The 25,334-nt window shown below is 41.1% G+C and overlaps 1 protein-coding gene and 1 long non-coding RNA gene across 3 annotated transcripts in view; one reads left to right on the top strand and one right to left on the bottom strand.

The window, feature by feature from the left end:
* LOC146542145 (uncharacterized) overlaps positions 1–20,668 on the bottom strand; it is a 38,995-nt gene extending 18,327 nt beyond the window's left edge. The window contains exon 1 of the long non-coding RNA XR_014880600.1: positions 20,131–20,668. This is a non-coding gene — a long non-coding RNA (uncharacterized LOC146542145). The remainder of the gene's footprint in view (positions 1–20,130) is intronic.
* Positions 20,596–25,334, top strand: part of IL6ST (interleukin 6 cytokine family signal transducer) — a 36,044-nt gene continuing 31,305 nt past the window's right edge. The window contains exons 1-2 of one of the 2 annotated variants that reach the window (XM_085213904.1): positions 20,596–20,729; positions 24,458–24,583. The gene's annotated coding sequence lies outside the window, so the exon portion shown is untranslated. The remainder of the gene's footprint in view (positions 20,730–24,457; positions 24,584–25,334) is intronic. The other variant, XM_085213905.1, reaches the window with a different exon arrangement.

Below are 25,334 nucleotides of genomic sequence, written 5' to 3'. Positions count from 1 at the left end.
CTTGTGGTTAAGCATTCTGGGATATGTTCTCCTTTGTTTCAGCTCTTTCTTCCATAAAGATCTCTCTTGCCTTTGTATTTTCTACAAATGAAATTTAAAGTCCCTATTTACAACTTTTCATACTCACCAGCACAGCAAAGCTGGCTGAGTTACTACCTCAGGAATGTGGTCTATGTGTATGTGAACAGTTAAGACTCATACAGCTGTGTTAAATATTGACAGACTGTGTTGACAGTTTTGACTTTTTCTGGCAATACTTATCCAATTTAAATTAAGATCTTAATAGTCTTTAGTAAGATTTTAAGACAGCTGCCTATAAATAAGTTTCTGAGAGAGTGGAATGTCACAGAGCAGCAGGGCATATGACACTAACTTCTGTTGGGATTTGTGAAAAAAAGAAACTCTTTAGGGCTGCTTACTACTAGCTTAAACAGCAAAACAAAACAAACAAACAAAAAACAAAACAAGACTGAATTCCATTATGCAAAATATTCTTTCACTTTGCCGTCAGCAAAACTGGAAATACAACTTGCGGCAGAAGTTAGTTGCATCACACTGCAACCATGCTCTCCCATGCTGCAGGCAAATCTTTTGCTATTCATTCATGTTCCATTAGATTCTAATTGAACTAAAGCCCATCTGTTATATGTGAAATGTGACTGCTTATTAAATTGTGTGTAATTCATTTACTTATGCCAAAGTAGCACCTGGAATTCCAATGAAGATTTAAATCTCATGCTTCCTGCAGTGATAATACATCAGAAAAAATAGATCCTGCAAACTCCAAATTTGGAATTGAAATAAGCAGATTAAACACAGAGTAAAAAATGTAACAGCAACACTGAAATGAAACAATTTAGTTAAAATCATACAGCAAGGATATCTGGTTTGGTTTCTTGACATAGCCATGCATTTTGTTAGAATCTTTCTGAAACTTAAAATATAATGCCTACTTGCAATTTGTAATTGAAAATTGTGTTATTCCCTTGCCAACATCCCCTAGTCTTGGTCACTATGGTAATCAAAATGAAGATTACAGACTAGTGGAGAATGTTGTTCTCTTTTACCTCATCATTTCAGCTCCATAGCTATAAAAGAAAAATATTAAATTTGGGGCTGACAGTCCAGTATTCACTGTATTACTCTGGAGAAAGAGGAAAGAAGACCAAGTCACCTATTGCTGGTATCCATGAATTAGAAAGAACATTTGTTCATGGTATGTTATAAAAATTACTCATTTCTCCATACAACTGGTATAATAATCACAAAGATCAATAACTTTATTCCCACTGCATTTTCTTTTGTGATATTTCAGAGACAGCATTCAGAAATGAAATAATTGGTGCTTTAAATGATACTGTGATGAAACCATTCAAATGAAAGATCTGCATTCTCTTTCTTTTACCTCTGGTTGTAACACTCTCTTTTGCTTCTTATGTAGACTGAAACCCTTTGTATCATCTTGGCAATTTAACAAGGTCTTCCAAATAAGACTAAAGTCCTTTCTACTTGATTTTTATTCTCATTTTATTCTGAATGTAGGACTTTATCAGTATTTTGCATACGTTGCACATATTTCCAAAGTAAGTACTATGCATGCAGTCTCTATTAACACAAATCCATATAACTCTTGTAATGCCAATCAGCCCCTTTTAGCAGTCACTGTAAATGGGGCTACATTTTAGCAGCGGATAAAATATAACCATCATATAAGCGTAATTCCTTAGGTTTTCCCTAAGTATTAGCTATTTTTAAATTACTGGTTACAGCCTGTATTCCTCCAAATATGCCAGCAATGTACATTAACTAAGAAAAAACCAGTGATTTTCCTCATACAACACAGCTTCTATCTAGCCACCTTCTTGCAACAGTTACACGCTCAGCCTTTCAAGGGATTTTTTAACAGAGCGCTTTTTAATCCTCCTACAGATCTCTGACCCCTTACATCATTCCCATCACTCTTTCTAGAAGCCACATGTTTAAATATAATCACTAAAACAAAAGACTGCATTTGGTGTACCGCAGACATAGTAAGGCCAATTGAAAACTACAGTTGTTTGAATTCTTGCACAGGGGAACTGTGAAGTCATCGCATGGGCACACTGGGCCAATCTGAGCTGACTTTCAGAGGTTCCAGTCAATTATGAAAGAGCATTTGTAGAGCTCCTGGGATGCTGTGTTTTGACTGAAAACCATACCACAGATTAGGGAGCAAGCTTTTCAGAACCCGTATTTTTAATGTCACAAGAGTCTCCAGATGCTTTTTTTTTTTTTTTTTTTTTAGTATTAAAAAACATCTTAAGCATTTTTCTAAATATTTACCTTAGAACTTGAGAATTCTAAAACACCTTTCTTTAAAACATTCCTGTCCTCCTGAGGTAAAAAGAAATAGATTTTATTTTGTTTTTCTGTAAGAGATGTGTGTTTACTGCAGAGACAATGCAAAACAAATCAGATTCAGTTCTTCATAGAAGAGATCTTATTATCATGTCTTTGGGTTAGGCCGTAATAATCACAAGGATCCTTCTATTCTTCCTCAGTTGGGGTTTCTGTGATCCCAGCTGAGTCCAAAAGACTTTCCAGTGGCACAAGGAAAGTCCGAAACATATCTACATATCATCTGTGACCTTTTATTTTTTTCAAATGGAACTGTCCTAACAAGAAGTTACACTCTTTTCAGTTTATTTCCAGATGTGACACTAAGTCAATCAGACCTTGGATTTCACTCTAATCTCTACAGGTCTAAGAAATCTATTTGTCTATGATATTAGGAAGATGAGACAAAATTATAATCAACTTTCTGATGCAGGTGGTGAAGAAACCGACGCAGGGAGGGGTGTTACTGGACCTTATTCTCACCAACAGGGATGGACTTGTTAAGGAAGTAAAGGTTGGGGGCAGTTTGGGTTGTAGTGATCATGAGATGGTGGTGTTCAAGATCCTAAGTGGAAGAAGCAAAGCAGTAAGTAGGATTGCTACCCTGGACTTTAGGAGAGCCAACTTCGATCTCTTCCGGGACCTACTTGGAGCTATCCCGTGGGCTCGGGTGTTAGAAGGTAAGGGGGCCTCTGAGAGCTGGTCAGCATTTAAACAGCTCTTCTTCCAAGCTCAGGATCGGTGCGTCCCTGTGAGCAAGAAATCGGGAAAAGGTGGCAGGAGACCTGTGTGGATGAGCAAGGAGCTCATGCACAAGCTTAAAGGAAAGAAGAAGGTCCATGAAATGTGGAAAAAGGGTCTGACCACTTGAGAAGAATATAGGAATGTAGTCAGGGCCTGCAGGGATGCAACGAGAAAGGCTAAAGCCCGCCTGGAATTGAATCTGGATAAAGTGAAAAAGGATAATAAAAAAAGCTTCTTCAAGTATGTTAACAGCAAAAAGAAAACTAGAGAGAATGTGGGCCCCTTACTAAGTGAGGGGGGGGGTTCTGGTAATGAGGGATGCTGAGAAGGCAGAGATACTGAATGCCTTCTTTACTTCCGTCTTCAGTGAAAAGGCTCTCCCGCAGGTTTCCCACACCCTGGAGGTTAGTGAGAGGGTCTGGGGAATGGGAGACTTCCCTTTAGTCAGGAAAGAGGACGTGCGTGAGCACCTAGGCAGTACTAAGGTCCACAAGTCCGTGGGACCTGATGGGGTGCATCCACGTGTGCTGAGGGAGCTGGCGGAGGTCATTGCCGAAACGCTCTCCATCATTTTTGAGAGGACTTGGATAACAGTGGAGGTCCCTGAAGACTGGAGGATAGCCAATGTCACTCCGGTCTTCAAAAAGGGCAAGAAGGAAGATCCAGGTAATTATAGGTCTGTCAGCCTCACCTCTGTCTCTGGAAAGGTGATGGAACAGCTTGTGCTGGATACCATCTCCAGACAACTGGGAGAAAAGGAGGTTATCAGGAGTAGTCAGCTTGGGTTCACCAAGGGGAGGTTGTGCTCAACCAACCTGGTGGCCTTCTATGATGCTGTCACATGCTGGGTGGATGGGGGAAGAGCGGTAGATGTAGTCTACCTTGATTTTAGAAAGGCATTTGATACTGTCTCCCACAACATCCTTATAACAAAGCTGAGGAAGTGTGGGATAGACAAGTGGACAGTGAGGTGGGTTGAGAACTGGCTGACTGGCAGAGCGCAGAGGGTCGTCGGTGGTGGTGCAGAGTCTGGCTGGAGACCTGTAACCAACGGTGTCCCCCAGGGGTCTGTGCTGGGTCCGGTCTTGTTCAACATCTTCATCAATGACCTTGATGAGGGGATAGTGGCCACCCTCAGCAAGTTTGCTGATGATACGAAGTTGGGAGGATTGGCTGACACGCCTGAAGGCTGTGCTGCCATTCAGCGAGACCTGGACAGGCTGGAGAGCTGGGCAGTAAGAAACTGGATGAGGTTCAACAAAAGCAAGTGTAGGGTCTTACACCTAGGGAGGAATAATTGCATGCACCAATACAGGCTGGGGAATGAGCTGCTGGAGAGGAGCTCTGCAGGGAGGGACTTGGGCGTCCTGGTGGACGACAGGTTGGCCATGAGCCAGCAGTGTGCCCTCGTGGCCAAAAAGGCCAATGGCATTCTGGGGTGCATTAAGAAGAGCGTGTCCAGCAGGTTGAGGGAGGTGATCCTCCCCCTCTACTCTGCCCTAATAAGGCCTCATCTGGAGTACTGTGTCCAGTTCTGGGCTCCCCAGTACAAAAAAGACAGGGATCTCTTGGAAAGAGTCCAGCGGAGGACCACAAAGATGGTGAAGGGCCTGGAGCATCTCCCCTATGAAGAAAGGCTAAGTGAACTGGGTCTGTTTAGCCTTGAGAAAAAAAGACTGAGAGGGGACCTGATCCAGGTTTATAAATATCTGAGGTGTGGCGGCCATAGCGGTGAGGCCAGTCTCTTTTCAGTGGTACGTGGAGAAAGGACAAGGGGAAACAGACATAAGCTGCAGCATAGGAAGTTTCTCACGAATGTGCGTAAGAACTTCTTTGCGGTGAGGGTAACGGAGCACTGAACAGGCTGCGTGGGGAGGTTGTGGAGTCTCCTTCTCTGGAGATATTCAAGTCTTGCCTGGACGCCTACCTGTGCGACCTGGTGTAGGGAACCTGCTTTGGCAGGGGGGTTGGTCTCGATGATCTCTAGAGGTCCCTTCCAACCCCTACAATTCTGTGATTCTATGACAGCAGTCTCATCCTTAGTTCCCTTGAAGTTGCATCACTTATTTTCAATATTGAGAACTCATTTATATTACTGCTCATTTAAATTGCAACTTTTATAGCTTGTGATTTAGTTAGTAACTATTTAATGTGTCCAAATGATTGATTAAATATTTTACATCAAGCTTTAAACAAATGTTCAGATATTTTGAGGCATCTAGGAGATGATGCCTGCAGTCTTTTAAGCTTTATGCAGACCTAAGGAACTTTGCTCTTCTAATGACTAGATGAGTAGTGCAAAGAAAGAGGTTTCTCTGCCCATATATCTCTATATAGCAGCTGACTTGAAACGGTTGCCTCCTGCAGGAACTGAATTGAAGGAGGAAGATATGAATACCCAAAGAGGTGGATATATAGTAACTGCTGGAGTTTTTGTATGGGTACAGCTAGTCTGTGATTCTTTATTAATACGTGGACAGGTCGTAACCTTTTTTCTTTCCTCTTTTTTTTATTCTTCTCTTGATGAGTATTGTTTTTCCAGCAGCTGTCAGAGACTGAAGAAGAAACTCCTTAGTTTTACATGCAGCAAGGCTTACATACGTGTATTAGATGAAAGCATTACAAGGAGAGGAAAAGCTATAATCAGCATGAACAAACTTATAAAGATTTGATGTAGAAAATGAAAAGAGAAAGGCAAATATCCATTTCACCAAATATTTCTCCTCCTCTTTAGGAAACTCTAACTTGCATCTGAACAATATATCCTATGTAGTGCAAGTGTTTATATTAAATTTTTTAAAAACACAAAAACAAAAACATATATAGGGTGTGTTGTTCTTTGGGTTTTTTTGTTGTTGTTTTGTTTTTGTTTTTTTTTAAGGGGTTGTCTGTCACATGCTTTGAGGCTTAAGGCCAGCTAAAAAGTGTGGCAGCTGCTTAGTAACTATTTAAGGTGAACTTAGACAGAGGTACTTTATACATAAAAATTCACCCCCCCGTTTTCAAACCAGAAGAACAGGCAAGATGCCAGGAGTACAGGCATGTCTGTAAAGGGGGAATTCACCTGCCAAATCATGAGCTCCCTGAGGACTGCAAAACCTTCTACACCCACTCCTCCAGCACATAGTCCTGAAACAGCTTCAGCCTATGTTGCAACCCAGAACCCAGAACAATCTATTCCCAGGATCCCTCCTTGGACTTTGTTCACTAATGCTTAAGCTTATGCTGTATGCCTGCAAAACAATAGTCTATCCATACAGCTAACATCTTGCCTCTCTTACCACAGAATCAGAAACCCTTGTGAGGGATTTCTTAACTACAGTGACTTCAGTGTATTCAAAACTGATATCATATATGATCTGAATGAATTAGTTGGAAAAAAAAAAATTAAAAAAATAAAACTAGGAGGTGAGTTTTGCTTCTAAAATGTAGTAATTTGGCTGCTGAGAACATTCATTAAAATAATGTCACCTAGATAAAACCTGAGAATGGGCCACAGAAAATATAGGAGCAGTTTTTCTTTTTCTTGACCTTCACTATTACCACATAGTAATAGTAAGTACAATACTATTCTCAACCAGTCCCCTTAACAGCAAGCCATTTCAGTGTCAAATATTTAACTCAACTAAAAACAAAGCACTTACTGCTCACACAACATAGCTTAAGTAAGATAATATGCTCTTAAAAATCTTGTCTTTACTCATTTCATAAGAGTGCTCCTCAGCCTTCCAGGTATAACGATTCATGTACTTAGAATATAAATCTTATGCATTGTATCAGAGTGTGAAATCCTGATCATGTATATAGCTAAAACATATAGTTGGTCTTAATAATGTAAAACTTCTCTAATCTCCGTAGCACACAAATTTGGCATTCTTCCAAACCAGGAGGAAAAAAAGGGATAACACTGTTTTATTTTCCTTTTTCAACAATTCTTATTATACTGAAGTTAGCACTATTTTCTTCCTCCTGGGACAGTTATTTGTTTTCTAAATTGTCAGACATGGTTAACATGGTTTTCATGAATGCAGAGCTGTGAGAGGTAGTGAAAAAGACTTGGTGTACTTCAGCAGAAAATAGCACTCCAGACTATACTTCTGCTTTTACAGCATAGATGAAACAAAACAGGGTAAGATGAAAAATAATGGTATCTAAGAGATCTCTAGGATCATCACGAAGCCCAGCCACCAAAGAAAACCATTATGAAACATACTATTCCAGTGGTATCTTGTTCCATTATAGCCCCCAAAAAAAGAAATCAACATTCTTTGGAAATGTGCTGAATATGAGGAAAATGGAACATTCCTCCCCATCTGCTGGAAATACTCTAAAGTAAATAAGGATGCTAAGTACTGGGCAGAAATACTGGAAGTAATTTTTTAAAATAACAAAAAAGCAGACGCCAATGGAGGCCCCTAGTCATCCCACTAGCTTTAGCCCTGGAAGGAAATTATAGTTTGGGAAAATAGACCTACAGACAGCTGCCAGATGGTTAATCACACTTAGTGGAGAACACAAAAAGTTTTGCTTGATGATAAGTCTTAGCAAAATAACAGATGCCCCTAGGAAAAAAAAAAAAAGAAAAGAAAAGAAAATTTTACAGATTTTTAAAGTTCTGGAGCTAGTAATTTCACACAATCTGGCTCACAAAGTAAAATCCTTCATTTAAATGCATGTCCAATCCCACTTAAATATTGATTACTGTGTATTTGCAGGAAAAAACGTGTACCTGAAGACGCTAGTACAGGATTTGTCTCTACCATGCTACCAATGTACCATGAGCAGTATTATAGTAAGATGACAAAACTAACAACTGTCATTCTTGTGTTGTTAGCTCTGATCTAGGAAGCACTTCCCATGACAGTGTTGGGCAGCATGATGTTAGAAGTACCTCCTGTTGTCCTCTCAGATTTTTACATACTTTATGGGAGTAGGTAAATTCAAATAAATTAACTAGGAAACTTAACACATTATTAATAATTAGAGATGTGACAGAGCCACAATGTTCTCAGTGACTTTTCAACAGTATCTTGTAGCCCTTTTCAGAAAACTTACTTGCTGTTATCTCTGGTTTTATTTTTAGCACTATGGTTTGACTCAAATAGGAAGCAGATTTGCTGTGTTTCCTTTCTTTTGAAGCCATGTGGATGTCAGTCAATCAAGCAGAAAGTAGCTGTCCTTGTTTTCTTCTTTTTCTATTTTACTTCACAGCTATACTGCAGCTTCATGTCCTAAATAACTTGACACCAGTGGTGTCATCTATGTTTCAACAACACTGACATATTTCAAAAATCAATGGCAACTGAAAAAGCAGTGACTGTAAAAAATGAACAGCTTTTAAAGGCTGAAAATATAGGAGGTCTCTGTCACTGTGACAATTTTTAAAAATTCTGGTTAGCTCTCAGTCAGCTGGGTAGCCTGTTTTCGGAAAACTGAAGATGAAAACTTTCAAAAGACAATGGGAAATACTTCAGTGAAATCAGAATTTCCTTCAGGAGAGAGTCAGGTTGGGTGTTACGAAAAGATTATTTACCAGAGGGTGGCCCTGGAACAGGTTGCCCAGGACAATGGTCATGGCCCAGAGCTGCCAGAGTTCAAGATGCATTTTGGACAATGCTCTCAGATAGTGGGTCTGGATTTCGGGTGGTGCTGTATAGAGCCAGAAGTTGGATTGACAATTTTTGTGGGTCCTTTCCAGGATACTCTGTGATCCTGTGATTCTAAGACAATTCTTCTGACAATGTGTTTTCCAGTAAATTGTTACAAACTCATGGTACCGATGATTTAGTTTCTACATGAACAAGAGAGGTTAGTAGAGGTCAACAGAGTTCTGAAGAATTTGATAATTGCAGCTTAATCCAATTGTTAAATAACTCAATATCAAATTCATATTAACTTAAATTGAAATTAGAATTAACATACACTTATGTTTACTTTTCTAACAGTGGATGAAAATCTAATTCCTCAGACATCTTCACTGTACAGGGTTCATAGGAAATGCTTATTAGCTTTATTGGTCTATAATTTTATCTGCAAGTTTTGTTTTACAGTTCAGGAATCAAATCATCTAGTCTTTAGTATGATGAAAAAATTCTATGTTTCTTCAAAATATTGTCAAGATAACTTTATGCTATTTCCAATAAGAAAACTAACAATGTACTGGTTGTACTGACTCTGACTAGGTTTGAGGAAAAAAAAACAGTCATAAGATTATTACCCATAGAACTCATTTTTTCTTCAGAGTAAACGTTGAGGCTACTAAATACGTCAAGTTACATTCCTTTTCTCAAGAAAAGCATAACTGATTAATGAGCAGGCAAAAAGTTGCTTCCTGAGCAGACTGGAAAAGAACCTTCTTAGAGCACAGCACATACTCACAAGTGATATTAAAAAAGTATGGTCATTACCACTTTAGAGCTATCAAGCTTAAAATGTATGAGTTAATAAGCCTAATTTTGATGTGCATCCAGCTTTGGATAATTAACTTCTTCCTGTCTGCAAAATCCCACTACATAATCAGCTGAATATAATTCAAGGCTTTACATTATTAAATAATTGTTACATTCATCCCAGACATTGCTGAAATCAATCATCTGTAAAGAGGACTTCTCATGCAGATAAATGAAACTAAACCCCTTCTGTCTTCATCCTTTTTTTTTTTCCTTTTTTTCTTTTTTTCTTTTTTTCTTTTTTTAAGGCTGTGGACAAAGAATTACTGCTTACAGGAAAGAGAACTATGTTAACATTGAAAATAGTTTCCCCTCATCCCTCAGACACAAGGGTCAGCAACTTAACAAGGATTATATGTCAGATTGTATGCATTTTTCTTTTCTACATCAGTGGCTGAACTTGCTGGAAAGAACTCAGCTGATGCCAGGAACTGCTGCCTTGCAAGCTGTAAGATCCTGTCACCATATCATCAATAGCTTGTGTAAGTGAGATACTCGTTTCTGGCTGCCACCAAATCGTAGCACTGGAGTCAATAGGGCCTGAGCTCTCTCCACTCTCTGCCACACCTAACCTTGTTTTAAGCGCACTTGTTTTAAGCGCACAAGTCTACTTTCCTAGTCATATCTGCTCCTAGATTATATGCTGTGATGTCAGTCCACTTTACCAAATCTATCTCCTGACACCAAGACATGCACCAAGTAAAACCAGAAAGAAGAGTAACGGGAAGGAGGAAATATAGTAGAGCAAGCAATAAAGAGAAAAAGAAAGAAAGAAAAAGAAGAAAAAAGGAAGACAAGGCAGGAAAAGGAGAGCCTGATACCGACACACTGCACTATACTGCAGAAGAGCAGAGATAGCAACTTCAGGTTATTCCCAAGAACGCTGAAAGTTCTAAGAAACTTAAAGCTACAAATAAACCGCAAAGCAAATTTACACCATAATTTACATATTTGTGGTTCTCTCAAAGTGCTGGGAGGTGTTCACGACACCTAAGAATTTATAAGCATTTCTAAAATACATTTATTCAAACTGCTAAGAACTGCGTATAAGCATATTGTGATTGTGAAAATATTGACACCTGTTAGATAAACTGCAATTGGTGACTGAATTACTCTTATTCATACTGATTATGAAACATATAATAAAATTCAAGTAGTATTATAAAATCACAGATTTGCAGGGGTTGGAAGGAACCTCTGGACATCATATAGTCCAATACCCCTGCTAAAGCAGATTCCTTCAGTACATTGCACATGAAAGTATCCCAGTTGTTCTTGAAATATCTCCAGAGAAGGAGACTCCATAGCTTCTCTGGGTAGCTTGTTCCAGTGTTCTGTCACCCCCACAGTTAGGAAGTTCTTTCTCATGTTTGTGGTAAAGTATAACTTTGGAGCAAATACTAGCACACTGTTTCCTATACGTTTCTGTTTCTGTTCAGAACAGGCATTAAAAGTATTAAAAAGCAGCAAATGAGGGCTACAAAGATGGTGAAGAGTCTAGAGGGTAAGATCTTTTCAGAACAGGTATTTGTAGACGAATAGGAGCAGCCTATGTGTCTCAAAGACATATCGATTCTGAATCTCGTCTAGAATATGTGCATATCTTCAAGAAGATTGACATGTCTCCCCCAGCTTACACAGAGCACATTTCACTCAGTATTTATACACTGAATGAGAAGTATTCCCAATTACAAAAGAAAGGCAAAAGAAAAGTGACAGAAAATATCATTTTGACATTTCTGCCAGAAATGACAGGAGAGTGAGAAAGAAAGGAGTAGACAATTATATTGTTTTTATGGTCTTTACTGTAAAGGAAAGTTAGTCTACTATTAGCATGACAATTTGGTTTGCATGTTACATTTCTAACTATGAACATTTGTCTGTCATTTTCTTTGATTGTTCAAGACCTTTGATTCTGCTAGAAAGTCTGTATCTTTCCACACGTTATACAGCAGCAAGACAATGAGCTTCTGGGATACCAGCTTTCTTATGCCTTATTCCACTACAATTATTAATCGCTGAGTTCTGACTCAGAGTTCTGAGTTCTGCAGTATCAAAGCATTTGATACTGCAGGTGGTGAGATGAGACCTAAAGGAATTCTCTGCAACTTTAGATTTTCTGCAGAATTAAGTGAAAAATGTTGTGCTGTATATATGAATGATAGTATAAATATGATACACAAATATTAACTTTTGTGCTATAATGACACTTTAAAAGCAGTTCTGGGGGACTGATTCTGCACAAGTTCTGACTATAACAGCTGTATTTAAACTAATGAGAGCAGAGAAAATAGGAAAGTAAGATTGACAATGGAAGAGAAAAAGCAAGCACCAGAAGGTAATTGGAAAAGATAGTAATAAATGCTAAGCAATAATGGTAAAGTAGAGGAATGAGAACATAGATCAGGAAGATTAGAAATGTGAAATACAATGTAGATCTTCAAAGTCAGTGAATCATGTGGGGCAAAAATGTTTACCACTTGACTTTGTACCAGATATACAGTTGTGGTATGAATTGATTAATACAAATCATTACTGTTTCTTCCATTTTCCAGAGAATGCATAAGTTTCCTGGGTATCTAAATATATAATTCACTCTAGATAATAAATGATTTAAGACCAAAGCTGATGCAAGCCATACCACAGTCTAGTATGTCTTAACAATGGGAAATCATTACTGAATGCTTATTCTCCTTTGGTCGCTTTCATTCTGTTGTTTATTTCATTTTATACATAATCTTTTTGTACTGCAATTTCATGTACAAATTTCTATACTCCTTGTATCTTTTATTTATACATTCACATGCACTCAGTGTGCTAAATTTTGTTACGATTTCTTCAGTTGTTTCTGGTCTCTATTCTTACCATTCTTTCCATTTCTCAATCATACAAGATTCCTAGTGAGAATGCTTTTTGTGTGTGTGTGTGTGTGTGTGCGTGTGTGTGGTGACATTTCTCTCTGTATAATGCTCACAGCTGAATATACTTTTCTACATGCAGACTTATTCTGAATAACATCACTGAATGAATGAGGGATTCTCTTATACAGAACTTAGCTTTGGTTTTACGGATGAGAATGTATTTCCCCATGATGCCTACATCATTTTTCTTGTAGTGACAGTCTCCAGTCCTTTGTGTTTTAAAACAGCTCAAGTAGAAAACTTCAAGCACAAAGCTGTCAAGATCCCTTTTTCAATATGCATCACTTTAAAGCAATTAACTGTATATCATCGCTGATAGCTGTTTTCCTGGAAATCAAGTGCTATCTCACTGTATCGATTTATGTCTACAGTATATATAGCAGGGGGAAAGTAGAATTTGGTAGTAGTTTTCACCTCTGTAATCTTTGTACTCGCTGTAATTTCAGAAAGCCAACCTTTTCAACCATAACAATAACTCAATACATGCCCAGCAAGCTGCAACAGAATAGGTCTTCAGAAGCTGGGTGTTACCCTGATGTGTGAATTCACAGGAAGCAGGCTTAAGGTTGTCAAAGTAAGTCAAGCAGAACTATTTTCTACTGCATTCAGGTTATTAAAACACAAACATCTTGCTAAGCACTTTCCAGCAAGACAGAACCTTAAACGGCATGACTAACAGTTATGAAACAGAGCAGCTTGAAGTACAAGGCTGTTGTTTGTTATAACATCTTCTCTTTGTGCATGGGAACATATGTGGCAGGAATCTTGCATACCTGATACCTCATTCTATTTTAAATGTGGCAGGTTTTTTTTAATGTTGCGTTGTTTTAAGATCCTGCTCTCTCTATACAAATTAAGAACTATGCCTTGCATTTGGAAAAAGGATGAAAAGGCAGTACTATCTCTTAGTGCTTAGTCATTCCATTACCTACGACCAGCTCTCACACAGACTAGTTTTAAGTTCTTTACAGAGAGAGTGGTGAGGTGCTGGAACAGGCTGCCCAGAGAGGTTGTGGATGCCCCATCCCTAGAGGTGTTCAAGGCCAGATTGGACAGGGCTCTGAGCAGCCTGGTCTAGTATGAAATGGGGAGGTTGTTGGCCCTGCATGTGGCAGGGGGGTAGCAGATTCATGATTCTTGAGGTGGCAAGGTCCACTGTGCAACGGAGAAACCAAAGTACAGAGCTCAGCTGTCTCTGCTCCACTTCAAAGTTGAGGGCCACAAGAAAGAGCTCCACTTGAAATTCTGTGCCTTGCAATGCAATTGCCGTAAAATCTGAAGAGGTATTTCATGTGATTTTGTTCTGCACTAACTGGAAAATTGTTATAAGAACAAAACACTAGGAAGGTGTGAATAACCATTATCAGCCACTATTAGTTTGACTAGGTTTGTTTCCTTGCTCATTGGAAATGATGAAAAGAGTCACTTTTTAAGAATTCATTATCAGAAGGAATCCAAAATTACATCAACCTAACACAAAGTGATTGTGAAGATACATCCTACAGCAAAACAGACTCAACTCTGGCCTTGAATTTTCAGAACAACTTTTTCTATTGCTATTATTACATCTGCCAGCCCATATTTAGGCTCAGTTCATTGTCCTTCACACATGATCTTATCTTGTTCAAATATTAAGCTACTTTGGCAAAGACTAACCTATGTTTTCTGGAATACCTCTTGTTGGACTCATAAACATCTCATAAACATCTTTGTGGCCATGTAAGAAAGATAATCCCAGTCCTTCTTAGCACACCACCCTCCTTTCTTTTATCATCTTCTGCTATTTCTAGTTGGGCCTTCTTGCCCAATTTCCAAGAGTTCTGCCCTAAGCATTTGTTCAAGGACACAACTACGCTTTAGGCTGTGTATGCAGAATCACTACAAAGATTTTTTCGTAGTTGCCAAAAGCATTTTAAATTCATGGGCAGCATAAGTGACTGCAGCATGTCCTAACACCTTCATAGAACCATAGAACCATTTGAGTTCATCTCAGCTACAAGTCTGAGTCAGCATTTCCTCATGGTGAACTGCAATTTCACTGTATTTCTCATTCTAACTGAAGAATTTGCTCTGTTTGCAGAATTTCAGTTTTTTTAGTATTTTATCTCCTCTGCTGTTTCTTTGCTTGTTTTGATTTAGAAGACTTTTCCTTTTTTTCTCCCCTCACTTTTGGCCAAGTTCCTCCAGTAAAGCTAAGATTTTTTTGATTGTTCAACTCACTGTCTTTTTTGGGGGGGGGGGGAGGAACAAAAACAAAAACAAAAACAAAAACACTACTTAGCAGCACATTCCATTAGTTAAAACTATATAAAATATTAGCTTTATAATTTCCACCCCAGAAAAAAAGAAGCTGATTTCTTAATTCAGCTCTAGTCTATCACATGCGCCATTATTTTTTTCTTGTGGGCTACAACCAATCTTCTTTCTAATCCATATGCCCTGCTGTAACTTCATTATGTTGTCATTCCTCTTCTTGAGAATCAAGGAGTAATCACAACAAAAATATTGCATCAAGTTCACTTCAACAGCCCTAAGCTCCCTTGATAAGTTTATCACTTGTATAGGTGTCAGCTATTATCATTTCCAACTTCTTCCAATGATCACAAGACCTTTCCTGAATTGCTGGGGCCTGTTTAGAGTTCTACATGTCCTAATTAAATTTTGTAAGACCTTGTTCTGAGACTTATTTTTAGTAACCTACTAGCTACAAGGATACCTAAGAAGAGGACCGGCTCACTCATCATGGCAAAGCCAGTCGCCACACCCATCATCTGCTGCTTGGTGCAACAAGTGTTACCCAGTATCAAGGGGACTTGCTTTTGCCTAGGTTGTTTGTATTTTACTGGTTCACTGAGCTGCTTGGCTCAGTGAACTTCTACCCCCTCATCACAAAGACTGCAAACATCTAATCATTTTAGGGAACAAACAGCATTCTCTAATCTCTCCTAAAAGTAAGTAATGAATTACCAAGTCTGTTTTTTGCTGCCACTCAGCAGCTCATGCAAGTTATGAGGCTGGGAAATGCTGCGATCCTCACTAAATCATTTCTAATAGTTACATCACCCACTTAACCTTGCTGCTATATATTTCTTTCTTCTTCAGGAGACTTTACCACAACTTCATGACCAAGAAAACAATGCCTTCAGCACCAGAGTACTACTTTACTGGCCACTTAGGCCAAAGGACTAGTTCTTTTCACTCTTGGAGAAAAAAGTGACATTTCTTACTGCCAAATAATGTCAGAATGCAGAGATATGTCTTAGACATAAGGACCCTGAAAACCCTGTATTTGCAAGTTCAAATTCAGGACAGTGACTGAAGCTGAAATAACACCATCACTTCAGTAAGGGGTTTGGATGTGTCACTGAACTCCCCAGATGAATAGTTTAATACAGTGATTCAGCCATCTCACAGAAAATGTCTCTGACTTGTCATGGGTCAGAACATCACCACTGTATCATTGTTTAATGTCTCCATGACTAAAAATCTTCCCCAAAATCCCAGTGCTGGCAGTGTCTCATTTCTAACAAAACCACAAGTATCCTGGACTGAGGAGTCTTTTCACACCCCTGACGGGATGCTTGATATCATTACATCATTACATTACATTACAAGGTAACTGTGGATTTCAGAAAGATCTCTTCCTGCCTGTAACACATTTGCTATGGGATTCAGTGGATTGTGTATCAACTGCATACTTTGTCGAAACCTGCCACAAAATGGCTGAAATTATCCATTATCCATTATAAAAGGTACAAGTTTGTTCCTAGGCAGTCTCTACAACGTCTAAAAATTTCTCTATTTTCCCAATCAAGCAGCACCTAGAAATTTTTGCCAGTCCCTAATGTTCCTCATGTGGTATTGCCCATGGAACAAATCATCCTAGAAGAAATGTAAAGACATGTGTGAGATGAGGTAATCCAAGACAGCCAGTATGGCTTCACCAAGGGCAGATCATCCCTGATTGACCTCGTGGCCTATTATGGAGTGATGATATCAATGAACAAAGAAAGAACAACTGATGTCATCTACCTGGACTTGTGCAAGGCTTCTGACAAGGTCCCACATCACATTGTTATCTCTAAATTGGAGAGGTATTTGCACTGGCACGTGCTTAATGATGTTCTAAAAACAGTCCAATTCTTTGTGTATTGTAGAAAGTACAGTCTATATAATTTAAAAGGACATAGTCCAGACAATTAATTTAATATTCTAGGCTAGAAGATTTCTGTTCCTAAGTACCATGTTGTTTACACAGTTTGGGCCCAGTGTATAAGATCACACTTCTAAGTTTTATCTCCACCAACAAGGTACAAAATGAAGCATTTATTACTAGAGAAGACGCTGACAGAAAACTAGAAATCACTGCAGCATGTACAAACTGCCTGTTAGATTAAAAACATAGGTTTCATAAGAATCATAACAAAACTTCACTCACTGAGTGATGTAACAGAATTGCCCACAACATTCAGTCTTGCCTGCAAAAGAAGGAAAATATTACTAGAAATCACATCCTGGAGTAATGGTAAACAGTTAGGGAAAATATAAGTTACAAACTTTAATTCCACTTATTTCCACTTTGTCCTGGTTTCAGCTGGGACAAAGCAGATTTTCTTCATAATGTCTGGTACTTAGGCTTTAGGAGAAAAAACAGTATTGATAATACACTAGTGTTTTAGTAGTTGCTGAGCAGCGCTGCACAGAGCTAAGGACATTTCAGCTTCTTACACTGCCCTGCCAGTGAATAACTGGAGGGGCACAAGGAGCTGGACAAAACCAGGGCAGATGACTCAAACTAGACAAAGACATATTGCATACTAGGTGGCATCATACAAAAACCGCAAAACTGCAGGGAGCTGGCTGGGGGAGAGCTGCTGCTGCTTAACAACAGGTTCAGCTTTGGTTGACGAGTGGTGATTAATTCCATTGTGCATCACTTGTTTTGTAGAGAGACATTCATGTGTACATCTTTTTATTATTACTTTTATTCCTCTCTTCCTTTTTGTTATCAGTATTTTTTATCTCAACCTACAAGTTCTACTTTTTTCCCTGAATTCTCTCTCCTGTCTCCCAGAGAGGTGCGGTGGGGTGAGCAAATGGTTGAGCAGCTGCTGGGTTTAAAACCCACACATTTGCAACGTAGATTTCAAACCAGTTATTCAGAGTAGCGTAAGGCAAGACAAACAGCAGTCCTGACCAAAAATCACTGCACTGACAAGGCAAAAACTGATCAACAGAGGCCATTAAGACTGTCTTCAGGACATGCTTGAGGTCAGCAGCTGCACCACCAACCGTGACACAGTTGCTGTTAGGGCTGATGGAAAACAGAGGACTGACTTGTGCCCACTGTCTGACTGTAGAGAAATGGCACTTATTCCATCCATGAAACTATTTCCTTCTATTTTCCAGTTGTCTTCCAGTACACTGAGAGATTGGAGAATGCTCTGAAGAAGAGATAATATATATACTGGCAAGGATGCTATCAGTGCTTTCCAAATCTGCAGGAAATTTTTGGGAAAGCCCAAAAGAGCTCACACAATATAGAATAACACAACTAAATTGTTACTAAATTAATCATAGTTTGTGCCAGTACAAAAAGTAAAACTGCAAAAAAAATCATTTTATTGTTGTGCACAACTTCAGCTGTTCAAAAATCATTTTACACCGATCCCATAAATAGCCTGTGAAACACAAAAATTCTTGCTTATTTAAAGAATCTCTGCATATGCTTACGTGCCTGATACCAGAATGGATTTGAAGTGTGAGAGTGTGTTGTTCTAGGAGTTCTGGAAATAAATCAAGAATTGCTTCAGGCTATCAGATTTCGGGATGAGAATGTCACAAGAGGCTTTCCGTTGGCTGGGGGATGGGGGGAGACTTGATAGTTCATGCCTGGCAAGACCTATTTACCAGAAGAACTCTAATGATCTGACAGGACACCAAAACAAGAAAGGAGGAGGAAAAAAAAAAAAAAAAAAGTATTTTTGCTGCTCCTCTCACTGGAGTCTAGTTTCACTTAAACTTCTGTTGCCAAACACAGACATCTTTTAAGGATACTGAAGCAGAAATATTCATAAAGATACTCATTTCAACATCCATAAAAATACTAATATCTAATTATACATCATTCTCACATCAAAACGAGCACAAACACACCTGGAACCATAAACTGAAGACAAAGAAGAATGTGACAAATTTTAATGCTGGTACTTTTCTTCTTAGTGAATAAACTGTGGAACGATGCCTAACTCTCGCCTGTCCTCATGCTTTAAGAATGGTTTGAACATACAAAAGCCTGCTAGGAAAGCCTCCTAAGTGCAGAGACTACCAATGGGAGAAATAGTAACACCACAAGTATTTAAGGTTGCTAGAAAGTGCGCGAGCTGAATATAGGAACATAAGTAATAAGTTTAAACTGCAGGCAAGATAAATACCTATCAGAATTATTCAGTGATTGATAGTTGATTTTGTCTTGAGGAAAGGAAAACACTAAATGACCTTTGAAAAGCTCTTCCAGCTTTACTTTCTGCTATCTACAAAATGCACAGATCGCTCTAAAAGTAATGCCTCCTATTTGTTTCCATGGGAAAAGATACAAAGTACACAATAAAACTATTTAGTAGCACACATTCTCAGCTACAAACCACGATTTTTCAACATAGTCACCATTAGCTATGCATTTTTGCCAGTGATGAACAAGAGCCTGCATGCTTCACTTGTAACAGTCTGCACCAGTGAAGGTGATCCACTGTCACTGGAACACATCGCTCACCACTTACTATACTCGCATCAACTGGTTGGTCTCCATCAGTGCTCAGCAAGCATCCATGAATGTCAGTGGTGCCATTTTTTCCACATGGCAGAATTCAGTGACATACTTTTTCTTCACATGCATTTTATGTCAGCCACTATTTTGTCAGACTGTCCCTCTGCTGCCATCTGTCATATGGCAAATAAAAAATGTAATGGGATACTGGTGGGAAGGTTCAGTCTCTACTGCCATACCACCAACATGCACCTGTGATGCTGCAGGCCAATATAATAAAATAGGAGGCATTACTTCCAGAGCCAGCTTTGTATGTAACATCCTCAGTTGGTAACAGACCAACAGCTGAGGATATTAAACAATTTCCAGACGTAAATCAAACACAGAGACTGGAATTAAACGTGTGAGATAAGAGGTTATCTCCCACTACTGTTTAGAAAGTTCTTCATCTTTCCCATTAGCAGATCATATAAGCCAGTGACTGAAGTAGGATACTGGTCTAGACACCCTTCTCACACACCTGGCTGATCTGCCTACTGCTCTCATGAAGTAACTAGCATGAAGATATACTCATGTTCCACTCAAGGTCGTAAGTTGTATCAGAATTACACATTACACAAAAGCCTAACACAAGTGGCAGGAAGCAGCTCTGGCATACATTGTGGACATCCAGTACATTCCCCAAAAAAACAGCCGGAGACACTTAACAAGGTGCAAGCCTGTGTATGTGGCACTTACACCTGTTTCTTCTTATTTCTGAACCCGAAAATTTAATCTGAAATCAAGAGGACAATTGACAGTACGTGTGTCCCGTGCACCTAAGTCATTTTTTGAGACTCAGTGAATTACGGCACACAAGAGCAAGCACACAAACCGTGCGTATCCCCTAGCAGTCCAGCATTCCACGAACACTTCTTCTAGGGGGCTGGTCCTGATAACAGAGCTCGGCTAACACGGCTGCCGTCGATAAGCCTGCGCTCCGGCCTCCCGCGCTCGCGGGGCAGCTTGCGAAACACCGGGAAGGACCGCCGGCTGCCGGGCCGGCCGAGCGGGCCGGGAAAAGCTCTCAGACGGAGCGGCGCGGTCCGCGCGTCTCAGCCAGCAGGCACCGCGCAGGTGGGAGCCGGGGGGCCGGCCGAGGCGCCAAGCAGCGCGCGGGGGAAGCGGGCGCACGGTCGCCGCCGCCATCCGCCGCCCCTCAGGAGCCGGCCCCGCCGCGCCTCGCGCCCGGCTCCCGGCACGGGCCGCCGCCTTACGGGAAGCTCCTCCCCCCGCCCCTGCCGGCGGCGTCAGCGCCCCGCGCGCCAATGGCGGCGGCCGCCGAGAGGGACGGGCGGTGGGGGCGGGGAGGACGTAGCCGGGCGTGGGGCCTCGCGTGCGGGACGACGGGGCGGTGGCGGCGGCGGCGGGGCTGCGGCGGGGCCGTTATTTAGGGCTGGCGGCGGGGCGCCGGCAGGCGGTGCCGCACGGCAGGTGAGGCGTGGTGCGGTAGGGGGCTCGTGTGGCCGCGGGCGGTTCCCTCTCGCTCCTTCGTCCCCACCCCACCGCCCCGTTCTTTCTGCGGTTCTAGGGGGGCTCGACGCGCCCCTCCCGGTGGGGCGGCCGTCGGTGGGCCGGTAGGCCGCTCCGCCCCGGGAGTCTCCGTGCCGAGCCGCGCCGGGGCCGGGCTCCGCGGGCCGGGCCGCGCGCCGCGGGCGGGCAGGCCTGGTGGGTGGGCGTGCGGCCAAGGCTCGCTGCGAAGGCGGGAGCGAACGCCGCCCCGCGCCGATCGCCGGACCTCGTTTGTCCCCGCGGCCCGGCCGCCCCTCTGCGGCTTTCCCGGGCCGGAGGCGGCGGTGCCGGCCCCGGGAGGACGCCTCTTCTCGCCGCCGTGGGCTGTAGCCCGGAGGCGCGGAGTGGCTTTGCCCGCTGTGGGGCCGGGGTTTGGCTGCGGATCCCGTGTGCTGGGAGTGCCTCGGCAGTACTCCTCCGGCCTGGGCCGGTGCCGATTGGCCGAGCCGTTGGCGTGGCGAGTGGGTTATCTGTGTTTTCCTCCGGTGGTGCGGTGTGTTGGCAGTCCTAATGGAGGTGCTGTGCCCCCCTCGTGGCTGTGTCTTTCGGACGTATGTTTTTCAGATGTCCGTAGGTCTGGTGAGATTGAACATATCAGCATGTCTCTTCTTTCTCACTGAAATGTGCTTTGTGTTGTTGCATGCCTTTCATGTATCTTTTAGTCCAGGATGTAGAAAATTCGTGATCTTGGAAGAAATATATGTTTTGTTTTACACTACGCCCAACGGCGAGAGCAATGACGTGTGGGTGCAGTGTGCAGGCTGGGCCTTTGAGCACATTCAGAGTGTCCCTGAACTCCACCTGTCCCTGCAGTGAGTCTCTTATAGTCTTCCTCAAGAAGACTGTTGTCAGTATTTCCATCTTACAGTTGATGAAATTCAGGCACAAAGGAGAACAGTTTGCCAAATGGACTGGCAGTGGAGAGCAAATAAATTCCAGTCTCATAGTTCTCACTCTTGTTTCAGGCTGACTAGGTGGCTGCCAGCTGGTTGCGATTTGTTGCTTGTTAAGTATCTCTGACAGAGAAACCAGGTAGAATCCAGTAGAGTTAACAGTTTTGTTACTGGTATTCTGTGCTGTTATTCAGAAGGGGGAAAAAAACAGAGGTCTACAAATGGAAGAGTTCAGACTCTTGGTAACGTTAAGAATGTTTGTCCTCTTCATACAACATAAATTTAGTTATTAACTAAATATTATTAATTTCAAAGGAGTAATGATTCATAAAAGGTATCATCTGCTGAAATCAAGTAATTTCTGAATTTAACAAGCTATATTTGTTGGTGTATAGCAACAGGAAAGTGAGAGAGAGAGAGACGATGCAGCAGGACATAAGCAATCCAGGAGGTTCCTGGAGTATGCTGATAACTTCTGTACAAGAAGTGGTCTTGTAAACCTCATATTCACCAGCAATTAGAAGTTACTTGGGAATGTGAAGGTCAAAGGCAGCCTTGGCTGCAGTGACCACAAGGCTGTACAGTTCAGGATCCTTGTTGGGTCAGGGAGGAGTGTGAAAAGTAATATCCCAACCTGTACTATAGGAGGGAAGAGTTTAGCCTTGTCGAAGATCTGCTTGGAAGAATAAGAATTGCCTGGGGTAAGGCCGTTGAGGATAAGAGGAACCCAAGAAAGCTAGTTTATACTGAAGGATCATTTTTTCCAAGTTCAAGAGCAGAGTATTCCCATAAAGAGGAAGTTAAGCAAATTTGCTGAGAGGTCTGCATGGATGAGCAAGGAGCTCTTGGCCAAACTCAAACACAAGATGGAATCATACAGAGGAGTGGAGGCAAGGATGAGGAGTCTGAAAGAAATACAGATGTTGTTCAAGCATCAGAGGATTAAGTTAGGAAAGCTAAATTTTAAATGGAATTCAATCTAGCCAAGGGATATCACACATGTCAGAAAAGGCTTCTGTGAGTGGATTTTTAATTAAAGGAAGACTAGGAACTAAAATGAGGGCTGTTGCAGATCTTCACTAAGACCTCTGACACTGACCACCATAAGAATCTCATAGACAAACTGTTAGTGTATGTGTGGACAGTGAAGTGGATGAAAAACTGTGAGCATATTGTGATGATTGGTGGTAGGTGGAGTGGCAATGACTAGTTGTATGCACAATGCACCATACTGTTTCCATTCCTGTTTTACATGTTGATGATTAGCCAGAGTGTACTTTCATTGTATTTGCAGATGATCCAGAACTGGGAGATACTGTCATCCAGGGGGACTTCAGTAGGCTGGAAAAGTTAGCTAATAGGAGCCATTGCATTGCAGTTCAACAAGAAATGCTGAGTCTGTACATGGAAGAGAACAAACCCAGGCAAGAGTACCAGCTTGGGGGTCACCAAGCTGAATAGCAGCCTGGCAGAAGAGAACAAAGGATCCTGGTGTACACCAGCTTGAACATGAACCAGCAGATTGTGTCACAAAGTAGGATACTAGTTCTCTGGGCTGCATTAGGCAAAGTGCTGCCAGCAGGTCTAGAAAGGTGATCTTTTTTTTTTCTTTTTTTTTTCTGCTCAGCAGTAGTGAGGCTCCCTCTGGAGTACTGTTCTGGGCTCCACAGTACAAGAGAGACATGGACATGCTGGAAAGAGTTCAGTAAAGGTCAATAAAAGTGATGAAGGAGCTACAGCATCTCATATGACATTAGTTCTGAGGGAGAGCTGGGGTTGTTCAGTCTGGAGAAGAGAAAGCTTGAGGGATCTTATCAATGTATCCTCCATGTATTTTTAGATAAAGTGGATGGAACCACTCTTTTCAGTGGTGCCCTGTGCAGGACAGGAGGCAATGGGCACTAACTAGAACACCAGGCAGCAATTCTGGGCTGTGCAGTTGGAGAACTGGCATAGGTTGCCTGGAGAGGTTGTAGAGTCTCCTCCTCAGGGATCTCCAAAAGCTGCATGCACATGGGCCTGGGCACAGTGCTCCAGGTTGTCCTTCTTGAGCAGAGGGGGTTGGACCAGGTGGACCCAGAGATCCCTTCCAAACTAAACAATAGAGGTTATTCTATAGTGGAGTATACCTTCAGTATGAAGATGAATTTCAGAGTATACTATGTGTGTAAGATTATAGAGTCGTGGAATGGCTTTGGTTGGAAGGGACCTTAAAACTCACTCTGTTCCAGCCTCCTGCTATGGGCAGGGCTGCCACCCAATAGATGGGGCTGCCTAGGGCCTCATCCAGACTGACCTTGAATACCTCTGGGGAGGGGGCACCCACAGCTTCTTGGACAGCCTCTTCTAGCACCTCATCACCCTCTGAGTAAAGAATTTTCTCCTAATGTTTAAAGTAAATTTCCAATTTTAGCTATTTAAGATTTTCAAGTGATTCTCTTTGAAAATGTGTTTGAGTCTCATAAGTATAGCCAAAGAGGATGTAGGCTTGGAGGAAGGAAGGAAGCTTGCAGATGAAATACTCTTAATTAGAAAGCAGTTATAGCTTGAGTAATCAGAAGTACTTGAGGATAGATGCAGCTTTTGGATTGGTTTTAAGTACTCTTTTCCTTGTTATGAAACCTCAAGCAGTAGCTCTGATTTGCAGTATAACTTCTGTATACAGCTTCCTCACTCTGCTTACCAGAGATATGTGGATTCTGGGTGAGAGATTACTGCTTAAAAGTGTAAGCTTGACTCTTTTTTTTTTTTTTCTAGAAGTTCCTCATAAACAGGAATCTGTTTGCCAGCAGCCTTTGAGCTTCTGTGATTGACCTGGTGTTTAGCCTTACTAGACCTAACACCTCCCTGTGGAGTCTTGGTGTAACCTATGCTGCCTGATTTGTAAGTGGAATTCTCTAGCAAGATGATGCCACTTTGCTGTAGTTTCTTTAACTGAAATTGTCATTTGTGTGTCACTTGAATTATAGTCGTCATGTTATTCATTTGAGGATTTTTTTCATAACTTATGAAATAAGATTAAAATAACAAGTTTTTGTATGTTGCTTAGAATAAGTAAAGCCACCCCTTTTGCTTGAATCCCTGATATTTCTTCAAAAGGTATTTTAAAATTGTGATAACCAAATACTGTTGCTACTCCACGCATATGGTGCTTGACTTCAGGCAGGTTTCTAGGTTTCCACAGATCAATTCTTGAGCTGTTGGTTTCCTCTTAAAAATAACAATATGTGAGCTAAAGGCTGTCACCACAAATAGTTCTAAACTGATCATATTGTTTTTTTGTTTTTACTGTGGTTATATTTTCCAATATCCATTTCTTTCTCTGCTTCCCTTTCTTCTTTACTTAGCATTGTACCTATGTAAGCTTGGCTAGGAAAAACTGTTTTAGTGGTCTGGAACAAGTACATAGTGTAGATAAATTGTTGATCTAGTTTTTTTTTTCCTAAAGAAGAAGCTTCTGAACAGACTATCTGTGCCAGCATTAGTTCAGTGTCAAGTTGAACTTTCACATTCGATTCCAAACAAAAAGCACCCGCTTGTAAAACAGGATTTCTGGCTGTGCTGCCTAATTGCTGAGTCTGAGTTTTCCTTCATACAGACCTGCTACTTAGTCTGACATACAAAGCTGTTAGCC

Source organism: Meleagris gallopavo, chromosome Z, assembly GCF_905368555.1.
Source record: "Meleagris gallopavo chromosome Z, MGAL_WU_HG_1.1, whole genome shotgun sequence".
Taxonomy (NCBI): domain Eukaryota; kingdom Metazoa; phylum Chordata; class Aves; order Galliformes; family Phasianidae; genus Meleagris; species Meleagris gallopavo.
Note: the sequence above shows the minus strand (reverse complement) of the source record. Positions and strands in the feature narration are given on the sequence as shown.